This window comes from Arvicola amphibius, chromosome 10, assembly GCF_903992535.2.
Source record: "Arvicola amphibius chromosome 10, mArvAmp1.2, whole genome shotgun sequence".
Taxonomy (NCBI): domain Eukaryota; kingdom Metazoa; phylum Chordata; class Mammalia; order Rodentia; family Cricetidae; genus Arvicola; species Arvicola amphibius.
In genome coordinates this window covers 51,519,939-51,531,850 of record NC_052056.1, presented here as the reverse complement: position 1 = coordinate 51,531,850, position 11,912 = coordinate 51,519,939, and the positions used below count along the sequence as shown (strand labels likewise).

Genomic DNA, 11,912 nt, shown 5'->3' with positions numbered 1-11,912 from the left:
GGATGAGTGGTTCACAGTTCTGTTGGCAGTGGCTCATTCATACCTGACCAGTTTACAAAACAAAAGCTGGCAGGAAGTCAATTTGGAATGTAACCCTGGAAACCTGCCACTTGGTGACTTACTTCCTCCAGCTAAGCCCCACCTCTCAGGGGATCTATAATCATCCCAAATAGTGACATAAACTCGGGACCTTTCACAGTCAAACCTCAAAGCAATTTTTGAAACTTAAACATAAGCTTACTATATGACCCAGGAATTTTACTCAGGTATTTACCCATATGAAATTAAAAGATATGCACACTAAGGTTTGTACATGAGGACTGGAGGGTTCTCTGTCCTTCCCTACCCCACAGTCACTTCTAAATAATCACTCAGAGGCTTAATATTAATTGCAAACTGTTTAGTCTATGGTTCAGGCTTATTACTAACTAGGTTTTACATTTAAACTAACTCATTTCTATTAATCTATGTATTGCCAAGTGACTATGTCTGTTGGCATCTTGCTTCTTGGGTTGCTGGCTTGCATCTCCCGAAGCTATGTCCTTTTTTCTCCTTGTATTCATTTTGGTTATTCTGCCTTGCTATAGACCAAAGCACTTTTATTATCAGCCAATGAGAGCATATATTCACATATATATTCACAGCATACAGAAGGGTTATCCTACAGCACTGGAGAGTTTCCTCAGAGGTTAAGAATACTTTCTGCTCTTGTAGTGGACGTGTTTTCAATTCCCAGCACACATGAAGGCTCACAACCACCTGTAACTCTAGTCCCAGAGGATCTTTCACTCTCTTCTGAACTCCTCTAAGTACCAGATACACATATAATGCACATATATACATGCAGAGAAAGCACTCATAAAAGAAAAATAAATAAATCTTTTAAAAAATTGTACATGAATGTCCAAAGAACTATTTTTCATAACACTTAAAAACTATGAACAAATCATTACCTATTCTTTGGTAAGCAGATGACATTATATAATATTTATACAAGGACATAAACTCAGTCATAAAAATAACTAAATAGTAATATATGCTACAAAATGGTAAATACTTAGTATTGTTTTTAATCTGTAATCTCCACCCGAGAATTGTATTTTGAGCATTTGGTCCCCAGATTGTGGTGCTATTTTGAAGACTGGAATCTTTGGCAGGTGAAGCATGGTTGTCAGTAGTAGGAATACACGTTCAGCCTGTATTCTCTCAGCATCTTTCTCTGCATCGTGTGAAAAACCTCTGCCACACATTCCTATTTCCATGGACAGAGACAGCACTTCATGCCTTTCCCTGATGTGATAACTGAAACATCTCTAAAACCATGAACTGAGATGGGAGGCCCCTTTGTAGACTGTGAATATATATATCACCATTGGCTAATATCTTTGGCCTATGGCAGGGCAGAATACAGCTAGGTGGAAAAGCCAAACTGAATACAGGGAGAAAGAAGGCAGAGTTGCGGGAGACACAAACAGCCACTGGAGAAGTAAGATGTGAGGTAACAAGCCATGAATCTTGTGGTAAAATATAAACTAATAGAAATGGGTTAATTTAAGTTGTAAGAGATGGTTAATAATAAGCCTGAGCTAATAGGCCAAACAGTTTGTAATTAATATTAAGCCTCTGAGTGGTTATTTTAAAGGCAGCTATGGAACCAGGCAGATGGAAAACCTCCAGTTACAATAAACTACAGTAACTCCCTCCCTCTCTAAATAGTTTCTGGCAGGTATTTTGGTTGTAGGTCACAGCAACATAGAAACAATTAGCACAACTGTGAAGACTGAAAACAAGCAGATGTAAGAGTACATATCATGAGATCCATCCATATGCAATATCTAAGAATAAAAACAGATAGCCAGCTACCTGGAACTCAAAATGATAGCAAGGACAGACTTCAAAATGGCCTCAGGGGGGCAAAGACGTGTGGGACATACTCTGAAACTGGATTGTGAAAATGGTACCCTACGACAACTTCTGTAGTTTACAAGAATAGCAATGGATGAGTAGGGGGAGGAGGCCAGCTTCTCCAGTGCATTGTCACAGTCGCTCTGCAGAACTCTGCTGCTCTCAGACACACCCACCCAACCCGACAAATGACCTGCGGGCAAGCACTCCAGACACAACAGCAGAAACTGACCTGGGTCCTCCCTAAAAGAATGTGGACATTTATTCAGGTGGCAGGAGAAGGAAGAAATCCTAGAGCTGGTGACAGCCGTTGAAGAGTGTGCTATGACCATAGTTGTAACAAAATACTAGAGATAAATTATAAAATGAGAAGTTTGTTCTGGCTGTGGTTAAGAGGTTTCATCCCAATGAGTGACTTCACTGATATTTAGCTCATGGTGAAGGAGCACATTTTTAGCAAGGACTATGGGGTAGAGCAAAATAGAGCAAAGCTCATTTCATGGCCAGAACTTTAAAAGAGGAACAGGACCCCACCATCTGCATGCCTTTGGGAATAATCCCAGTGACTGGAAGACCACCAGCACACCACACCTTTTACCATCACTATCTGCTGCTGGCTGATGTCAAAACATCAATACGCCAGCATCTGGAAACCTCTGTACACAACAGCAGAGTCCCTGTCAGCTTTCACACTCAAGGAAATGCAATGCTCTCATCTCAAGTTCAGCAGGAGTAAAACTTTACTATTTGAATTGCTGGAGAAGCACGGTGAAATATTTGAACGCAAGCCAGCAGAGATGGGTAAGCAGGCAAATTGCTTCCAGTGCAAGCCTAAAGACCTGAGTTTGATTCCAGAGACCCACAGAAAAGTGGACCAAAAGAAAGAACCACCCCTCAAAGTTATCCTCGAACCTCCACATGCACTTCATGGCACATGCAGGCACACAGCACGTGCGTGCACACACACGTAAACATACAAATAATAGATGATTTATATTAAATTTAAAAAAAACCTCTTGAACTTCTTGCCAACACAAAAATCAAAGGTCAGTGAGGTTCTGAATTTACAGCAAACCACGAGAGATAAAGACATGGAGGTTCATTTGGTATGGCCTACAGGATATCAGGAAGCAGCATTCTCCTTTAGTCTATCACGGTGTGAGGCAGCTTCTGGGAAGTGTGCTGACGCTGACAGGCATATGAACCATGAAAGTGTGTAGAATGGAAGTATGACCGTCCTGATTTTCCCATCAGTGCACAGGGGAATTACATCACCCACAGATAATTGCGTGTCATGTGTTGCTTGCTTCAATCTTCAGTTCATTCATTGGAGCTCATCTTACTTGTGATTAAGAAAGATTACCCATTCTTTCCAATTACATATATAAACAAACAGTAGGCTTGTTTTTAGTCATCGGTAACTATTACAATCCACTAATTAAAAAAATGTACAAATGAAAGACACATTGCTTAAATAAAGCAGAGCCCCAGGGAAGAAAATATATGACTATATATAAAATCAGTTAATCACAAGCTTGTTTTGATGATGGTTGAGAAAAAAAATACAGAAAATATTCCTCAAGTACTCAGGTAAATGAATCCAAATAGACAGCCCACAGCCAGCTCCACATAAAGCGTGCAGGTGAATATTGCCGTACTTACACAGCGCTGTTAAATATTGTCAATGATATATGGCTTTTGTCCTTGCCTCCACTTTTATTGTACAAAACTCCATATTGGTGTCATCCATTAAAATGCAACATTTTCTTCTAAGCACTACAACTTGATGGTTGGGAATGCGATCACATCATGGATAATTGCTGGATTGTTGCTTTTAAAATAACATCTGTGTGTATGTAATTTAGACAGAAATATGTCAGCTCCATTGCCAGAAACGGATGTTGTTGCAACACACTTCAGAGGTATAACAGCTTTCAAAAGGAACTCTTACAGCATTTTATTTTCATCACAGGGAAAACTTAGGAGCATGCACAAGAATTTAAGATAAAACAATTCTTCCTAGGGCCATCGAATTTTTCAATACCATTCTTGTCATTACATCTATACTCCTGGGAAGCCTGGAAGCCATGGCCTGTTCGTGGTCTATCAGGAACCCTTTTCTCTAATAAACAAGCTAAAACCTGCCTCCTGGCTGGAATAGTGTGAGAGTATAAGAGCTGATCCTACCATGAATTTTCTGATTAAAAATCTTGTTTATAAAAGTGGTCATAAGGAGGGAAACTTTAAAAACAACATTAATGTTGTAAATATCTGTCAAAGCATTTTGCTGCTACCCTAATGTAACAGTGCGGAAGAGGCATGCCAGGAGCTTCCTGGGAAGAATTGGGGTGATGCACTAGGGCTTGCTGTCTAGAAAGTGTAGTCATCCGAGGGATTCGCCCCTCCAGACTTGGCCTACCCCCAGGAGCACTTCACAGGTAGCAAAGGGCACAGAAGCTTTTCAAGGGTATTTTCTGTCTGTTGACTCCCACAACAACTAGCCAAACACAGATAAAACACTCAAGCGGGTGTTATCACCTTTTATCCACGTAGGATATACAAATACCACATCTCTTTTGGCAGTCATTTTTTAATTTTTGTCGCTTTTTCTTAGAGAAAAATCGATGATAATATTACCTGAGTATAAATCCATTTGTGCACAACTTCAACATCTTTACTTCCATAACCGATGGGACAAGTAGACAGAAAACAGGTAAAGAAACAGTAGAACATGTTGAGGGCTCATCAACATTTTGAGAACATTTCCTCTCAACTACAGAATGTGTGTTCAACTCAACGCCATGTAGGCCAAGGAGATAAGACACGATGTTGGGGGCACAGGCTCAACAGAAAATGATAGAAATCAGACAAGCAGTGTTCTCTGACAACAATGGCATTCAATTAGATGTCAGATACAGAAAATACATAGAAATCACTAGGAATGAGGAAATTATACACCATAATGCCAAACAATTCAAAAACAACAAAAAATAGGAGCAGTACTCATAAAATATTTGAATGAAAACATACCATATCAAAGATTATTGGATACAGTGTTGAAAGGGTGAATTTATTGTTCTAAATACTTTATATGAGAATGTATCTATAATTAAAATCCAAATTGAATAATGGTATATGCTTTTATTTCAAGAAAGAAGAAAAGTAAAGGAGAAGAACACAAGAAAAAAAAACTCCATTTGAGTGAAAAGTACATTTTCTGAGGAACAAAGATCATACACCAAAACTACAACAAGAATGGGGCCACTGTGGGGCCAGAACCAGGAACAGGGTTCAAAGCTATCAGTCTTTCTCTGATTTCTCTCCCCTCCTCCTCTTGCTCATCTTCCCCCCTCCTCCTTTTCTTCTTCCTCTCCTTTTCTCGCCTACTCCCTTCTTATATTATTATTTTTTAAATTTTACTTTACTTTCTATCCACAGTTCCTCCCCTAACCCTCCTCATGCCCCCCTGCCTGTCCCCTAACCCACTCCCATCCCCTCCTCCCAATGGGTAAGGGCTTTCTTGGGGAGTCAACAATGTCTGGCAAATTAAGTTGGGGCATGACCAAGCCCATCCCCACTGCATTAAGGCTGAGCATAGCATCCCACCATAGGGAATGGGCTACAATAAGCTAGCTCAAGCACCAGGGATAGATCCTGGTCCTCCTACCAGGTGCCTCATAGATAGTCAGTCCAAGCTTCACCACTGTCTCCCTCATAGGGAAGACCTAGTTTGGTCCCATGGAGGCTCCACAGCTGTTAGTCTAGAGTTTATGAGTTCCCACGAGCTTGGTTCAGCTGTCTCTGTAGATTTCTCCATCATGATCTTGACCTCCCTTGCTCATATATTCCCTTCACCCTCTCTTTTATTGGATTCCTGGTGCTCAGACTGTTACTTGGTTGTGGATCTCTTCATCTGGTTCCTGTCAGTAGCTGGATGAAGGCTCTATGATGATAGTGGGGTATTCACTAATCTGATTACAGGGGAAGGCCAGTTTGGGCACCCTCTCCACTATTGCTAGGAGTCTCAGCTTGGGTCATCCTTGTGGATTTCCCTAGCACCAGGTTTCTCCCTAATTCCATGTGGCTCTCTCTATCAAGATTTTTTCATTGCTCTCCCATTCTATACCTCTCTCCCCTCGTCCATCCTGTACCCTCATGTTCTCATCTCATACCCCCTCCCTTTTACCGCCCCTCTTCTGCCAGTTTACCCAGGAGATCTCATCTAATTCCCCTTCTCTGAGAGATCCATGTATCCCTCTTACGATCTTCCTTGTTGCCTAGCTTCTCTGGAGTCCTACTCCTCTATGTCAAAATACTATGGCCCTGTCTCCTCACATGTGTAACCAGGAACTTGCATCCTGTTCCCTGTCCCTGAACTCTGAAGAAAGATACAGCTTTTCTCCCCAGTTGTATTTGTACCACCCCACAAAGGACATGACCTACCCTAGTCTAGATGCCCTGCTGCTCTTGTTCAGGTCACTGTAACCATGGCAATGGGTCCATTATGACTGGTTATCTTCCCTGTGACTAGAGTACTTCCTCTCAAGGGGAAAGAGGGAGGTGCCAGGGTACGCAGCCAAAGCACAACCTTGGTGTATCAGTCAGCTGCCAGCTATTGGAACATTTATTAATAAGAACACAGGATAAAACCCAAATTGACCCACACACGAACATAAGCACACACAATAATCAATCCTATATATCATCTTCACCACATGCAAACAGCATCACTGTTGAGCACTGTACTAAATACCTACATCACTTAGCAACCTCCTTATATAGTTAGGCTTTTAAAAAACTGGTTTTACAAAAACCTGGGAATTTCAGAGTCTCGGATGGATCAACCAAAAGCGTGCTAGGTGAGAGAAGACAGGACAGAATGTCTGTAGTGATGCATGAAGCTGAAACCGGGGTGTTTCGAGTATCATTTGATGTGGGAGTCCCCTCCCCTCTGTGTGCTGTGATGGCCATTGATGAATAAAGAAACTACCTTGGCCTGTTGATAGGGCAGAACTTAGGTAGGCAGGGAAGACAGAACTGAATGCTGGGAGGAAGAAGGGTGGAGTCAGAGAGACACCATGGAGCCGCCAGAATCAGACATGCTGAAACTTTGCCAGTAAGCCACTGCCATGTGGCAATATACAGATTAATAGAAATAGGTTAAATTAATATGAGTTAGCCAATAAGAAGCTAGAGCTAATGGGCCAAACAATGATTTAATTAATACACTTTCTGTGTGGTTATTTTGGCTCTGAGGGGCTGGGACGAACAAGCGGCCTCCTCCTACAATCTCTATCCACAAATACCCTTCTCCCTGTCAGCTTATGCTTTGAGAATAAAAACAAAAGCAAAAATTCATGCTTCTTAAATTCATTCCTACTTGCAGTTAGGATGCAAATCTAAATTTAATATGTTCTAGCTGAGCAGTTTACAACCTATTCCGATATTGTTATAGTTTGTTTTGGTTCTGTGAACTAAATTAATTTAGCTGATCTCAGATCACTAGCAAATAAGCAGCCATCACTGGTAAATTTCAGGATCATGCATGATACCCAAATGAGTGTTTCAGTTAACTGGATGATATAATCACATAGATACAAATTGAGACATTAGTATAAGCCAGGAAAAATATTTTGTTTCTGTGTGATTCTCACAATCAAAATGAAACCAGGATTTTATGAGTAAAGGAACCCTAATAGTAGCTGAGGCAAAGCTTGCTCAAAAACACTTCAGGCTACAGAACATTAAATCAGTTAGGTGTTCTGTTCAGCCTTATGTGAGACTATAAAAGCAAATATTAATTATTCTAACTAATTAGGCCTAACCTAGGTTTAAACCAAATTTTAGAGACAGGGTTTGAAATGATGTAATTATAGACAGTTGTTTAATCAAAGCATTTAAGTATCTTTCATTTTATAAATTTGCATAAATGAATTTTTATAAAAAAATAATGGTACTTGTCTAGCCCAGGATTCATAGAGATTTTTCTCTTTCCATAATAAATTGGAATAATTTGATGATATTCAGAATTACAAAGAACACATAGACTAAGTCATGGTTCACGGTTTCATAGCAAATCACATAAGCCCTACATATGTACTAGGAAGATCATGCTATGTAATGATCTTATAATCAAACTTAACACTGTTGTTTTGATATTTAAGAATTTCAAACATGTATACAATGTGCTTTGACCAAGTCCATACCCCATTCCCTCTCCTTATAGTCCTCCTCTGTCCCCCCCACAGCCACTTTTTCCTCCCAATTTCATGAGTTCTCTCTATTTTTTAAACCTACTCTGAGTCTACTTAATGCAACCTGTGTATTCATGGTGAAGATCCATCTTCTGAAGTGTGGAGCTGTATCCTTGACTGTTCTCCCCCAAGAAGTCATCAACTGCCCATAGCTTCTCAGCTAGGGGTGGGACTTCATGAGCCCCTCTCCACCCATCAGTGTGGATTGTTGGACATGGCAGGCCTATTGCATACACGTGCAGTCACTTGTGACTGCATGCCTAAGACTGCACTAGAACACAGTTCTTTTTAAGCACTAGCTCAGTTTGGTGACAGATTGTGACCGATAATATACTTAGGTCTGGGATACTAAATTCTTCTATTTCTGAAATAATTCTAATTCTGAAAAAGAAACCATTGAGGTAAATCACAGTGGACTAGGAGTCTAGTTTAGCCTTTGTGCCTTTTGTAACTTCAAAGAAAGCCTGGTGAGCCACCTGACATCCTGGGAACTTGGCCATTTCTGTGAAATAAACATGTTTGATAGTTGGCCCAAAGTTCATTCCAGCATGTTAATTTCATGATTCCATACATGTGTAATCGGGATCAGTATATTGCGTGGAACACAGAGAAGAGCCAGTAACTTTACCTTTTGCTCTAAGTCGTTTCCATGACTACAACCACAGTCCTTTTTCTTGCATCCGATCTTCATCTCCAGTAGCATCCCAGAGACTAACAAACACTATCTCCAGGAAACTTGGCCTGATCATGAAATCATGTGGGCAAATTGGGCTAGTGTGCTTCAAGCGCAAAACTGAATTAGTGATTTGCACTCATCTCAAAGACAGTGTGTGAGGAGACAGTGTGGTGAAGAACGGCTGGCACAGTTACGCACAGCTCATCTCAACCTCCAAAATGGATGTTTTGATGATTAGGAGCTCACTCGGCTATGGAGAGAACAGCACATGAGAGCAGTTTGTGGAGACATGATGCAACGATGCCCTCAGCAGAAGGCCAACTCAGAGTCTACTTTTCATGGATCTTCCGCCCTTGAGAATCAGTTATCTCAAGATGAACCATCCCTTCTGAGTAATTTTTAAGTGATGAATGACTTATCATTAATAGAACTGCTACAGACATATCTATTACATTTAGCATTCCTGATTATGATGAACACTGTAATTATCACATTTTATGTATTTTGAGTCTGTCTACTGTTCTTTGAGATCACCATGTCTATTTCTCACTAGGATTAAATATATTAACTACCACAGCTTTAGATCTCAGAGGCTTACATGGCAAGTCTTCCCACCCGAGCTTTCTCTTTGTTTTCTTTTTTCTTTTTTTTTTACATTCTCAGGAATGTCTTCTCTATTTTGGCATTTTGCCAGTTCCCATAAATTTTTATATCAGCTTGTTAAGTTTCCCTGAAGCCACTGTTGAAATTCTACTAATTTGAAAGATGAACTTGAGTCTTTCTACCTGTGCATTAATGTCTTCTATTTATGCAAATCTTCAAAATCTTTTGATTAAAAATGTAAAATATTTCCACAGGCTGGTCTATGTTTGTTAGTTTGTTACTAGAAACCTCTGCCTATCTTGTTGTTTTTATAAATACCACCTGGAGCTTTCTATTTCTTTCTTGTAGTTTACTATGAGACTTGCAGCATAATGTTAAGTAAAAATGCTAATGATGAGCAGTCATCCTAGTTTTAAATATCATGTGAACGTGAATGCAGCAGAATAGAAGCATAGGCTTGCTCCTCATCCTGAGTAGAAATCCCAATCTGGATTAAAGATATGCCTTTCTGCTCCTTTATTCTAGGTAGCTTTTTAAGATTATATTTCCCCAAAAAATGTATTTACATATTTAGTCTATGTGTGTGAACATACATAAGCAAACACACACACACACACACACACAAACACAGAGTCTATCAGCCTGCATGCATATAACACATGTGTAAGTCAGAAGACAGCTTGCTGGATTCAGTCTCTATTTCCAGGGAGAACTGTGAGTTCCCTGTTAAAACTCAGTTTGTCATACTTTGTCATAACAAACACCTTTACCCACTGAGCCATCTCATAGTGCCCTTTTATAAGAGTCTATGGTGGCTGAACATAGACTTTTGTAAAAGGCTCTGTTTCATTTATTGCAATCTGATAAAAATTTTCACCATTAGTTAACATATGTGTATGAAGTGTGTATAATAGGGAGGCATACATGTTTCTGTGTAAAGGCCAGAGGTTGACCTTTGGTATCTTCTACTATCACTTCCCATGATTCATGTTTACTTTGTACAGTTCTCTTCAAACATAAGTTTTTATTTATTATATAATAGCCCAAGAGAACAGTCCACAGCTGTGAAACAATCACATGTTCAGTTTTGTAAGCAATGCAAAGAAGTTTTCTGGAGTGGCTATGCCAATTTATATTCCCATCAAGGATGTATGAATGACCAAGTTTCTTTATCTCACCAGCATTTGGTGCTATTTTGCATTTATCTGTTCAGCTAGGCATGTGATCACATGTATAGTAGTCTTAAATTACATTTTCATGGTGGATAATTATATTGAATTCATTTTCATGTAGAATTATTTTTATGTGCCCATTTGCTGTATGTGCACCCACCTTGGTTTAATATACCATCCTTGGATAGAGGATGCATCAAATAGTAAGCTGATAAGAGCAGTTAGTGCATGTGATCATAGCTAAAATGCTGAGAAACCATCTCACCTTGTATAGTTAGCCAGGGTTTCCTGCTTGAGTGAAGAGTTCACTGACTTAGCTAGTAGCTACCTTTGTCATTTCTCCTCTTGAGAGAATGCTGGTTTTAAACATACTGAAATGCCTGTCCAATATTTACATGGGTGCTGGGATCCAGTGCCTGGTCTTCATGATTACACAGTAAGTGCTTTACCTACTGAGCCATCTTCTCAGCTCTATCTTGAATCTTCTACTGGAATGGATTACAATTGTGTTGTTATGAAAGGATATACATATTGATCAATGACACAGAACAGAGATCTCTTCAAAATGTAAAAATACAATACTTATAATAGATAACCAAGGAATAGTAAATGTAGGAGAAGTAAGTCAGCAACACTTCCACCATAAATCAGCCATTTATCATTTGCATAGTAATGGCAAGGCATTTATTACTTTACAAAAGCATGCAGAAATAAGATTTATAGGAAATCGTATTCTTAAGGGTAGAAAATTCATGACAGCTAGACTGTAGCTTTTGTGTGTGTTTGCATGCATGGGTACATTCAGTTGTGTGTGTGTGTGTGTGTGTGTGTGATCACTAAATCTGGCTTTTTCATAGATGCTTCATCTATTTTGCATCTATGTTCACACCTGGCATTGGAGTTCTTTCTACTGCGCAACAATTTAAACTTTTAACTGCTGCATAACCAAGTACTTTCAAACACAGAGGCTTAAAGCAACAATCTTTTTTTTCTTTTAATCATGCTTCCCAGGTTTGTGAGTTGGACTTTTGAGTAGCGTTTCCCTGGGAAAGTTTTCAGTTCTGTGTGGTATTAGCTGAGATCAAGGAGTAGCATTCAGCTAGTGAATGGACTGGGCTGAAGTCCAAGACAAATTCAAATAAAAATATGTCTTGGCGGGAAGGCTGGAATGCTAGGCTCATTTGGGCCCCTCATCCCCATACAGTTCCAGGGCTTTGCCACATGAACTACACAACAGGGAAGTCTTACTTTTCACATAATAACTCCAGCATCTAAGAAACCAATGAATACCCACCCTTCCTT

At 39.7% G+C, this 11,912-nt stretch overlaps 1 pseudogene; it reads right to left on the bottom strand.

The window, feature by feature from the left end:
• Positions 1 to 10,755: 10,755 nt before the first annotated feature.
• On the bottom strand, positions 10,756 to 10,870 carry LOC119825862 (annotated as a pseudogene).
• Positions 10,871 to 11,912: the final 1,042 nt, after the last annotated feature.